Consider the following 10,993-nt stretch of genomic DNA (forward strand, 5'->3'; position numbering starts at 1 on the left):
CATATATGTATGTATGTATGTATGCATGTAAGTATGTATGTATGTATATGTACATATGTATATATCACTATGGATTTATCTCAGAAACAATGTGAATGACAAAAACAGCCTTCACAATGAAAGAGTATGATATATTTTCTCTAAAAATTAACACAATATTTACATTATTACCGAATGCATATATATACAATTCATCCCAAAACTGGATGTCAACACATTAGTGGGCTAGGGACTATTCAAGGGTCTGGGGACAGAGAAAATTTCTACCTTCGGGGTGTTTACTTTGTGATGGTAGGAGACAGTATATAAGTGTTATCCATAAAACATGTTGCACTTGAGGTTGACAACTGCTATGAAGAAAAGAAAGATGGGAAGATAGGAAACTGTGTGCTGGGAGTGAAGAATATCACTGCATTTTAAAAAAAGATGGTCTCCCTGGGAAAGTATGATTTGAACAAAGACAAGAAAGGGGTCAAACACCAAGCTTTACAGATACTTGGAGGAAGAGGGCATAGGTAATAAATACAAAGCGCCTGAGAAAGGAACATGCCTGATACCTGGGGAAGGGCAAAAAGGGAGGAAAAAAACTTGTACCTGAGAAAATGAGGGGTACAGTAGTAACAGATATGGCCCCAAAGGTAACTGGAATAGAGGGTCGTCTTGGGTTTGGATCGCCACAAGTAAATCTTGAGAATATATATACACACAGGTGATTTATTATGGAAATGTTCTGTAAATTCCCAGGGACACTCAGCTCTAGGGCACAATGGCTATAATTGTTCAGGGCAGTCCTCAGAAAAGACTTGTAGTCTTGTGCTGCTAGAAGTAGAGACAAGGATGGGGCAGAGATTGGGGGGGCAGATTCTAGTGTATCTCTGCAAAATATCCATAATGTGCCTATAGACCCAAAGATTGCATAGCGCTTTGTTAACCTTGTGAAGGTTGTGCCTTTTATTATAAGCAAGATGAGTAACCACCGGAGGATTCTAAGCTAAGACAATGTGATCAGACCATTGTTTTGTTTTGGCCAAAAATATTTACTATTTTTTTATTAACATATAATGTGTTATCTGCTTCAGGAGTACAGGTCTGTGAATCATCAGTCTTACACAATTCACAGCACTCACCATAGCACATACCCTCCCCAATGTCCATCATCCAGCCACCCCATCCCTCCCACGCCCCTCCCCTCCAGCAACCCTCAGTTTGTTTTCTGGGATTAAGAGTTTCTTATGGTTTGTCTCCCTCCCCGGACCATCTTTGAGCTATTTTAGTGGCTTTGACCAAAATGCTACCATCAGAAGTATTAAGAAATGTTTGGATTCAGATTAATTCTGAATGTAAACAAACAAGATTATTACATAGACTTGAACAATGTTGAGGGTGGGGACAGTTAAGGAGAACTCTAAGGGATTTGGTGTGGCCTACTAGAAATAAGGAACTTGTAAAAACTAACACAATAGGGAAGAACTTGGGGGGTGGGAAGTGGGAGAGCATATTAAGGGTTCAATTTATGGTATTTTACTGTAGAAATATCTATTAGACATTCAAATGATGATATCAGTAGGCCTTTAAATAATTGGATCAAATTTGGGAAGGAGATTCTGGCTGGAGACATAAATTTATATTCTTTAGGGTATAGAAATAGAGCATGAGAATGAAATTTAAGTGAGTACAGGTAAGCCAAAAATGAAATATTTCAGGGATAGAAACCTGAAGTACTCCAAGATCTATATGCAAAGAAATGAGGAGAAAAAAAGCCAAGGAAATTCAGAATTATTGATGAAGGAGATAGGCACCAAACCATGGAAGATATTTGGAGGATAAGGGAAGAAAGGCTGAGAGAGCGAGAGAGAGAGAGAGAGATCAATTATATCCAATGCTGCCGTGGCTCAGGAGGAGAATGGAGAATTGACCATTATGTTTAGTAGCTGAGAAATCATTTGTGGTCTTGGAACCTTGACTAAAGATATTTTGACACAGTGATAGTGGCAAAAGCCTGGCAGGAGTTGGTTTGAGAAAGGGAAGAAGGAAAATATGATCAGAGGATGTGTATACAAAGCTAGGAAATTTGGGGGCAATAGGAGAGAGAGAAGTATGAACAAATTAACAAAGACATGAAATTGAAAGAAGTCGTATCTTCTGTTCAGTATGGGAATAAGAAGAACATGGTTTTAGGAGCACCTGGATGACTCAGTCTGACTCTTGATTTTGGCAGGGGTCATGATCTCAGGTCCTAGGTTCCAGCCCTGCACTGGGCTCCACACTCAGTAGGGAGTCTCCCTTCCTCTCTGTCCACCCCTCCCCTCTCTCCGCCTCTAAAATTAATAAAATATTTTTTAAAGGGTTTTATACTGTAAGTATTGATTCAGTAGCAAGGAAAAAAAATGATATGAAAGAGAAAGGGAGAAAACCTGGAGTGATGGCTTGAAGCAGCACGGAGGATGTGGAATTAGATGCATAAGTAAGTGTTAAATCTGGAAAGGAGTCTGACAGCTCATTAATGGTAATATGAGAGAACATAGGGTGTAGAGCATGGACATAGGGGGTAGATAAAATTATGAGAGCTTATGGAACTTCTCTTCTGTTGGTAAAATATAAAAGCAGGGTTATTATTTGGGTATAAGTTGAGGAGGGAACATTAAATGTTAGAAATCAGAAAAAAATGCAAAATAGTCATCTTTTAGACTGGAAAAGGGATGGATTGGAGAAATAAAATGTGACTGTGCACAAGTAGCGAGTGTTCAACTGAAATCATTGATCATGAATTTAAACTGGAAGATTCAGCAAGATTGGTTTTCCTTTAGTCCTATTCAGCAAGTTTAGCATTATAGTTCCAGGCCAGGGGTGCAGCTTTGGCAACTGAGTATGAAAGGAATGAGGATGTTTGCAACAGAATGATTACAGTGCTTGATCATGGAATTTAATCAGGTCATGGGGAAAAAGAAGATAGGAGTATTATGAGACAGTAAATAGATGGAAGTATTAATTGAATGTAGATTATGGTGGGCTAGAGGGATTGTTGTAATTGCAGTAGTACAGTTAGTGAGCTGGAAAATAGAAGGTGTTAATCAGATACTGACGTACTTGCAATTGAGATTAGTTTGAGGAGGAGGTGGCTGTTACAGACCATGAAAAGATCTAGAGAATAAACCTGTAATTCAGTGTCTGAAGAAGGGTGGAATTTAAGATCATTTGACTTGTGAACATACCAAAAAAGTGAGAGGTACTGAGATACTGCCAAAGGGCTCATCTCCTAAGACCATCACAATGGGCATAGGATTTCAACATAAACTTGGGGGATACATCAACAATCCACAGTAAGTGTGAAGCAAAGGAATAAAACTGGAGTGCTAATAACTTTATTAGTGATGTTTCCTTACTCATAACGTAGAAAAAAAGCAAATATTTTATTCTTGTTTGAGATACATGTGTATTATACTATTCTCTGGATATTTTTATACATTTTGCATTCAAAAGATGAGTAAAATTAAAAACAAGGAAATAGAATGCAACTTATCTGTACAGAATTCAATCATCACTGTTTTATAAGTGGTAGAAAACTATTTCTACAAGAGTAAACTTTTTATAAAATAAGGCACATATTAGATTAACTATGAAATGTAGCAACAAAAATTTAGAACCTAAAAACTGAAAGAATTAGCCTCCAAAAAGAGAACTTTTCCCAGTGTGACCATAGAGTAATATTAAAATCTGAGAGAACAGGCTGGCACTGTAAGGATGGCATTAATTAGCCAGGAGGTTAATTACTTAAAGTTTCATTTTCAAAATGTAACAGAAATTGTAAACAGATTTAAAAAAATAGAAAAGGCATTTAATGACCTACCGAAGGGACTAAATAAAGTCAAATGCATTTAGGAAAGAACACTACTGAACCACCAAACAATAGATAATTTACAGATTATTTTAAAATTGCGGAGGTAGGCTAGGTTGGAGGGAGGGGTTAATTAAAAGCTTTTTAACTCATTCTGTATCATTACAGTCAGACCAGCAAGTGTAACAAAAAGGGGGGGAACCCTTAAATTACTTTTATACATGAGAACATGTATTTTTATATAACAGATTCAGTATCATTAAATAAAATTCGCTTCCAGCAGGAGACACAGCAATGATTTCATATCGTCACAGACTGTCTGCCATGTAACCTCTTGGAACTCTTCATGCCAATGGATAAACAGGCGAAGAAGGGGTTGGTATATGGCTGGGGGAGATTGATCTTGAGTGTAAAGGAGAAATGTGATGTAGGGTATACGGAGAAGAAGGCTTGGTTTTCCGGGGATCCTATGGGCACTCCAAAGTTCTATGATTAAAGTTCATGGGAAATCACATCAACCCAATACAGTCAGAATGTGTAATGACCCAACCACTTCAAGAATAGAGATCTTGTTTATTCAGCCAGGTAGGCTGAAGTGATCCGCTCAGAGTAAAAGCAATAGAGAATGGGGAGTGGGAAAAGGTAGCGAAAAACACCAATTTTGAACTCATGACTAAACTGTTGACATGAGGTCTATGATAATTAATACTTATTTCAGTAAAGGATATATTGATGTATAGTTTAAGCATTTTTCCTTACTATCAGCAAATATTAGATATGGTAATAGTAGCTAACCCTATATCTCAATATTCAGGTTATAAAACATCAAAGAGAAAGTGTGACTCATCCTGAAGAGGAATGAGCATCAACCAAAGAGAAATATAAGGACTTTGAATTTGTTTGGAAAGAAGGTTAGTGTGTGTTGCATCATGTTAGTAGGAAGTATGATTTTAGAACTTATCTGCAGTTAATAAAGATGCATAGAGATTCTAAAATGGCAAGAGAATCTTGATAGTTTTCCACTGTGTCAATTTAGCTAAACTGGAATGATTTTTCCCAGAATTTCTTTCCCCCTATGATCTGGGCTAAGCATGGCCTTAAGAAAACCATGTGTAAGGTTTAGAAGGTGGCAGTGAACAATAGCTAGATTGAGGCTCGGGGTGTCAGTGTAGGATCAGATACGATTATAGCTCATGCACAGTGTCGCAAATTTGCTGACTCACCTTGGCGCGAAACAGTAACGGGGCTTCACCTTCTCTGCCATCTGCTAGATCTCCAGCTCCAGCTCCATTGACGCCTGAGCCAGATTTTTATTTATGCCCTTGAGAAAAACCACCAGCCTCTTCTACAGATCCTGCCTATCACTGAAGCTGGACAGTTCATGGTGTTGAGAGGCTAGTATGGTTTCTAGTTCTTCCTCATAGGTCCTAGTTCATCTTCACATGTTCCAGTTTGCCTTTGCTCTGAAACTATGTATTTCCTGAGGTACTGCTCTATCCTCCTTACTTCAGAGCCACCGTCAGACAAGAAACAGTTGTAACTAAACTGTTTAACCCTTTACATGATTATATGAACAAATCCCTACAATAAATCATTTGGTATATACCATTCTTAGTGGCCCATCGCCAATTAATCTGACTCATAAAAATACCCTACAAATTGAGCATCTCTTTTCTGGAAAATGTTTTTTTAAAAGAATTTCTCTAGGAATTTTCAGTGTTTAGTCATTTTAACAAAGTGTCTTATTTGGGGGTGATAAATATTTTCCTGTTTGACAGAATTTATCAAATTTAGTTTATTAATTATAGAGTAAAATAACCCACAAATTTTAAAATATCATAGCATTAGATTGACATTTACCAACAAATTGTCAAAAATGGATAAAATTTGCTTTCATGATCAATTGGCAGTTGTTTTTGTAATTTATTTGGTTCTAAATTATTACCCCCTAAAGACTTCATTTATATTACTTTAAATTAAACTTATTTACTAACTTGTGTTTTTGTAGCTCTTTGTATTTTGCAGTAGTTCGCATTTGTATCACTTCTAAACAGCAAACAGGGTTTTTTTGTCTCTCATTTTTTTTTTTAAAGATTTATTTGACAGAGAGAGATCACAAGTAGGCAGAGAGGCAGACAGAGAGAGAGAGGGGGAAGCCGGCTCCCTGCTGAGCAGAGAGCCCGATGCGGGACTCGATCCCAGGACCCTGGGATCATGACCTGAGCCGAAGGCAGAGGTTTAACCCGCTGAGCCACCCAGGCGCCCCTCTCATTTTTTTTAAATTAGCAGACACCTAAAGAATCTTATCAGGGTTTGCACAGGACCCCGATGACTACTTATTTACTTGAGAGAGTACATATGAGTACAGGGGATAGGCAGAAGGAGAAGAAGAGAGTCTTAAGCAGTCTCTGCACTGAGGTGGATCTGACAAGGGGCTCAAGCTTACAACCCTGAGATCATAACCTGAGTAAAAATCAAGAGTTGGGAGCCTAACTGACTGAGTCACCCAGGTGCCCCTGATTACTACTTTGATATAATGTATATATGCACTATATGCTGAGCTGGCAAAACACGTTATAAATTATATAGTAAATATTTTTTAAAGATTTTATTTGTCAGAGAGTGAGAACAAGCAGGGGGAGCAGAAGAGGGAGAAGGAGGCTCCCTGCTGAACAAGGAGCCTGATGTGGAACTCGATCTCAGGACCTTGGGATCATGACCTGAACTGAAGGCAGATGCTTACCTGACTGAGCCACCCAGGTGTCCCTATATATTAAATATTTTATCTGCTTTTACAAGTGGAAGGTGCAAAAATACATAGTCTCACTGATGACTGTAAAATGAATTAACACTTGGTAATAGTGCTGAAGCTTGTTAACTCTAAAGATCATAGCCCCCTTTACTTCAGTCATAGCCCTAAAGTGGCCTGTTTAAATTTTCGTGTATACTTAGAGTTAATAAGATCTTGTTTCCTATTACATAGCTTTATTTCAATTTTTTATCTCTTTGTTCTTTAGCCTTTAATAATGTTTGTGACTAAAAGTAAAGCCATATTAAAATAAATCCATTCAAAATACTTATAGACAAATGGGATAGTATCTAGGATTTGACTCAAAATAATGTGAGGAAAGAAGACAGGCAAATAGATGAAACAATATTAGTCAATGTTTGAAAAATATTGAAACTTCTTCTTGATGTTACTCATGGCCAGCCATTACATAGCTTCAGAATGGGGGCTGTTCATCAAAAAGAACAATCTCATGACTAATGTATGGAACCTTGAGCTAGCCCAAATTCTAGGAAGGGGAGGGTGGCTGGTGATTGAATTCAAATACATGGACTGATTTAATCAATCCTACCTCTATAATGAAATCTCTGTACCCCGAAACCCACTGGAGCTTCCTTGTTGGTGAACACATTGGTGTGTTATATGTATATGATTTTAGTACTTACACATCTTTTCATAATGTTCATGTAACTATTTTCCATCACATGCTGTTAGCTCCTCAAAAATGTTTTACCTTGGGGCACCTCAGCGGCTCAGTTGTTAAGCAGCTGTCTTCAGCTCTGGTCATGATCCCAGGGTCCTGGGATCGAACCCTGCATTGGGCTCCCTGCTCAGTGGGAAGCTTACTTCTCCCTCTCCCACTCCCCCTGCTTATGTCCCCTCTCTCACTCTCTGTCAAATAAATTAATAAAAATTTTTTTTTAATTTATTTATTTGAGAGAGAGAGAGATCACAAGTAGTCAGGGAGGCAGGCAGAGAGAGAGGGGGAAGCAGGCTCCCAAATAAAATCTTTTTTAAAAAATGATTTTTGTCTTTATCTATCCCCAGAACCTAGCTCCATGGTGACAACAAAGTGTGTGCAATTAATATTTCTTGTGGAAATTATTTGAGCAAAGTGAATGCATCTGTACATGTCTTTCATAATGTGCTTTTCCCCCTAGATCTAGATTATATTATGTGTATTTATTCTATTGGAAGTAAGTTATTTTTATGATTAACCTTAAGTAAACAAGACCTTTTTTTTTTAAAGATTTTTTTATTTGACAGACATAGATCACGAGTAGGCAGAGAGCAGGCAGAGAGAGAGAGGGAGAAGCAGGCTCCCCGCTGAGCAGAGAGCCCGATGTGGGGCTCGATCCCAGGACCCTGGGATCATGACCCGAGCCGAAGGCAGAGGCTTTAAACCAATGAGCCACCCAGGCGCCCCCAAGACCTTTTTATTTTATTTTTATTTTTTTTTATTTTTAAAGATTTTATTTATTTATTTGACAGAGATCACAAGCAGGCAGAGAGGCAGGCAGAGAGAGAGGAGGAAGCAGGCTCCCCTAGAGAGCAGAGAGCCCGATGCGGGGCTCGATCCCAGGACTCTGAGATCATGACCTGAGCCAAAGGCAGCGGCTTAACCCACTGAGCCACCCAGGCGCCCCGAGACCTTTTTATTTTTAAGATGAGAAACCATCGCTTGTTTTTCTCTAAATTTCCTTCATGTTCAAATCAATCTATTCTAATTGCTTTTTGCATGAATGAACACTACAATTATGTGTTATCTTCTCTCAATTTGAAATGTTCTTATAGATGTTGATCGAAATATTTTGTAATTATATTGCAGTTTGGACATCTGAGGTCAAAATAACAAATATATTAATCCTGACAACATTTATTTAATACAAGGTTAGATCTTTTGCTAAAAGATAGAACACTATAATTTTTTAAAGATTAGTCTTTGTGGTTATACAAAAGTCATATTTATCACTCAAGATTTTCAACTACTCAGTAGTGAAATCCTCATTTAATCTATTAGAGTGCATCTTCATTACACTAATTTGATTACTTTTTTCCCTCTACAGTATATGTGGAGCAAACTAGCTTTGGTCCAACAAAGAGTAAGTCTGTGTTTTTATAATGTCACTTATTTAGATGACAAGTGAAAAGTTCAATTACTCTAAATGCATGACCTATGTGTAATTAGAAAATCGAAACTAGAAATTTTTTAATTACAGCTTAAATTACGTGGGCCCCTAGACTCCTACTGTAAGATAAGAGTAATAATCAGAATTTGCTAAGAAAAAATTTTCATAAGGACTAAATGTAAGTGCTCTTGTCATCAAAAATATTTTGAATCTTATATACAGAGAATAAAAAATACATTTGTATCTATATAATATCTTTTCTCCTCAGCTATTTCTTTTCAATTAGGTAGACCTTGGTTGAATTAGTTTATACTTAAGATTCTCACTTTTATCCAGACTACTTTGTCTATTTTCAGGCTCTATTATGGTTGGACAGCTAATATATAATTTCTATCTTAAAAGAGTTTTATATTACCATTAAAAAAGGAAATAAAATCTTTCAGCAATAGCACAAAACCTGTCCTGCTCAGGACCCTGCACAAATGATATCACTCAGTAATATTTCTGAATGAATAAACATATGCATGTGATGAGAATCACTCCATATCACTGAATGGTGCATGGAAATTAATAACAGATGTATTCCATTTTGTCTCTTCCCACATATATCATCCAACATGTAACCATTTTCATATTTTATAGGACTTTTAAAAATATATTCTAGAAAATTCCATGTATTTTGCTGATCTTAAAGTGTCAACCATCCTTAAGTATTAAGTTCAAATCCCATCTCCTCATTGATACCACTGGTGTAAAATTAATTTTCCTTTTCTGTAGTACTAGTGTATAACATATAATTTACTACTTTGTTGACATTGTTTTAATCTGTGTGAACAAAAAGCTCTTTCAGATCACCAATAAGAATTTATTTTTCTGTTCTATTTTTCTATTTTAACAAACAATCCAACAAATATAGTACCAACCGCAAGGTGGATATATTATACATACATGACTAATTGAGTATAAAGTGTAAATCATTTTATTAACATGACCTTTTCTAAGAAACCATCCAAAGTGAAAAGAAAACCTCAGGCTAATATATTTAAACAATTTCCTTTGTGGGTTTAGACTTATTCATATTTAAATGAAACAGTTGTATATGTTGCATTTATGTGACTATATCAATTTAATATGGAGAAAGAAGACAGAGATGGACAATATAAATATTGCCACCATAAAGAGCATTAGCTCTAAGCCAAAATGCCTAGATTCTTAATCTTACCTATCATATATTAGCTCTTTTATCTTAGGCAAATTACCTAACTTCTGTGTCCTACCTAATGTCTTCATCCATAAAATTTTGATAATTTATGACGACTTCATACCTTTTTTATGCAAAATAAATGGGGGATAAATGAACTAGACAGAAGTTAAATATTCAAATATTTACTAAATATGTGTGTATGTATATAATATATATGCATAAGATATATGATATGTATTTAGTACAATATAGAATACAGCTCCTAATTTGCTCTATATTATAATCACCATAATACGGTATCATTTTCAGACATTCTTTCCAGATTAGTTGAGAAGTTATTTGGGGGATCTAGTTAAAGATACTAAGTCAACCTCTGAGAAGAGATTCACTCTCATGGAAAGGCAGGTGTAGTATTTAATATGAGCCAGTAAAAATCCTCAGGGTCAAGAAGAAAAGTTGAGTGTTGAAGAACATGAATCATTTAGATCACCTTCTAACTCAGCCTGAAAGGCTCATGCGTGAGTGCTAGGGAGAAAATGTCACTAAAATATGTCTAACCTTTACAGGAAAAAAGTGCCACGGTCCTGTAGCCTGTCTAACCAAGGATCATGGAGGATTAAGGAAGGTTATTGCTGGGCAGTGATGACATAGACACAACCACAAGATAGAATCCAGAATGTAGAACAGTTGGCAAGGCTATTTGTCTTCGGAGGTACTAGTTAAAGAAGCAGCTGTGAAATAAGATTTTGTAGCGGTTTAGAGCTGATGGTTTGGGGTGATTTCCTAGCATTTTTGGTACTTGCCACTTCCTGCCTTCAGTAGCAGGCATTATTCATACCAGGAAACAAATGAAGAGAAAAAGTGGACACCACATGGCAATTCATTAAACATTATATGACTTGCCTCCAAGTTTTAAATAGCAGGGTAGAAATAAAACAGACTTTCCTTCTGATCCAGTGGCTTTTTGTACTTACTTGGCCACCATCTTTACCTAGATTTTTATATCTTGTGGCTCATCAAAGTCATTTGGAAGATAT

Source organism: Enhydra lutris, unplaced genomic scaffold (assembly GCF_002288905.1).
Source record: "Enhydra lutris kenyoni isolate GAN:26980312 unplaced genomic scaffold, ASM228890v2 scaffoldscaffold15, whole genome shotgun sequence".
In the NCBI taxonomy this organism is placed as follows: Eukaryota; Metazoa; Chordata; class Mammalia; order Carnivora; family Mustelidae; genus Enhydra; species Enhydra lutris.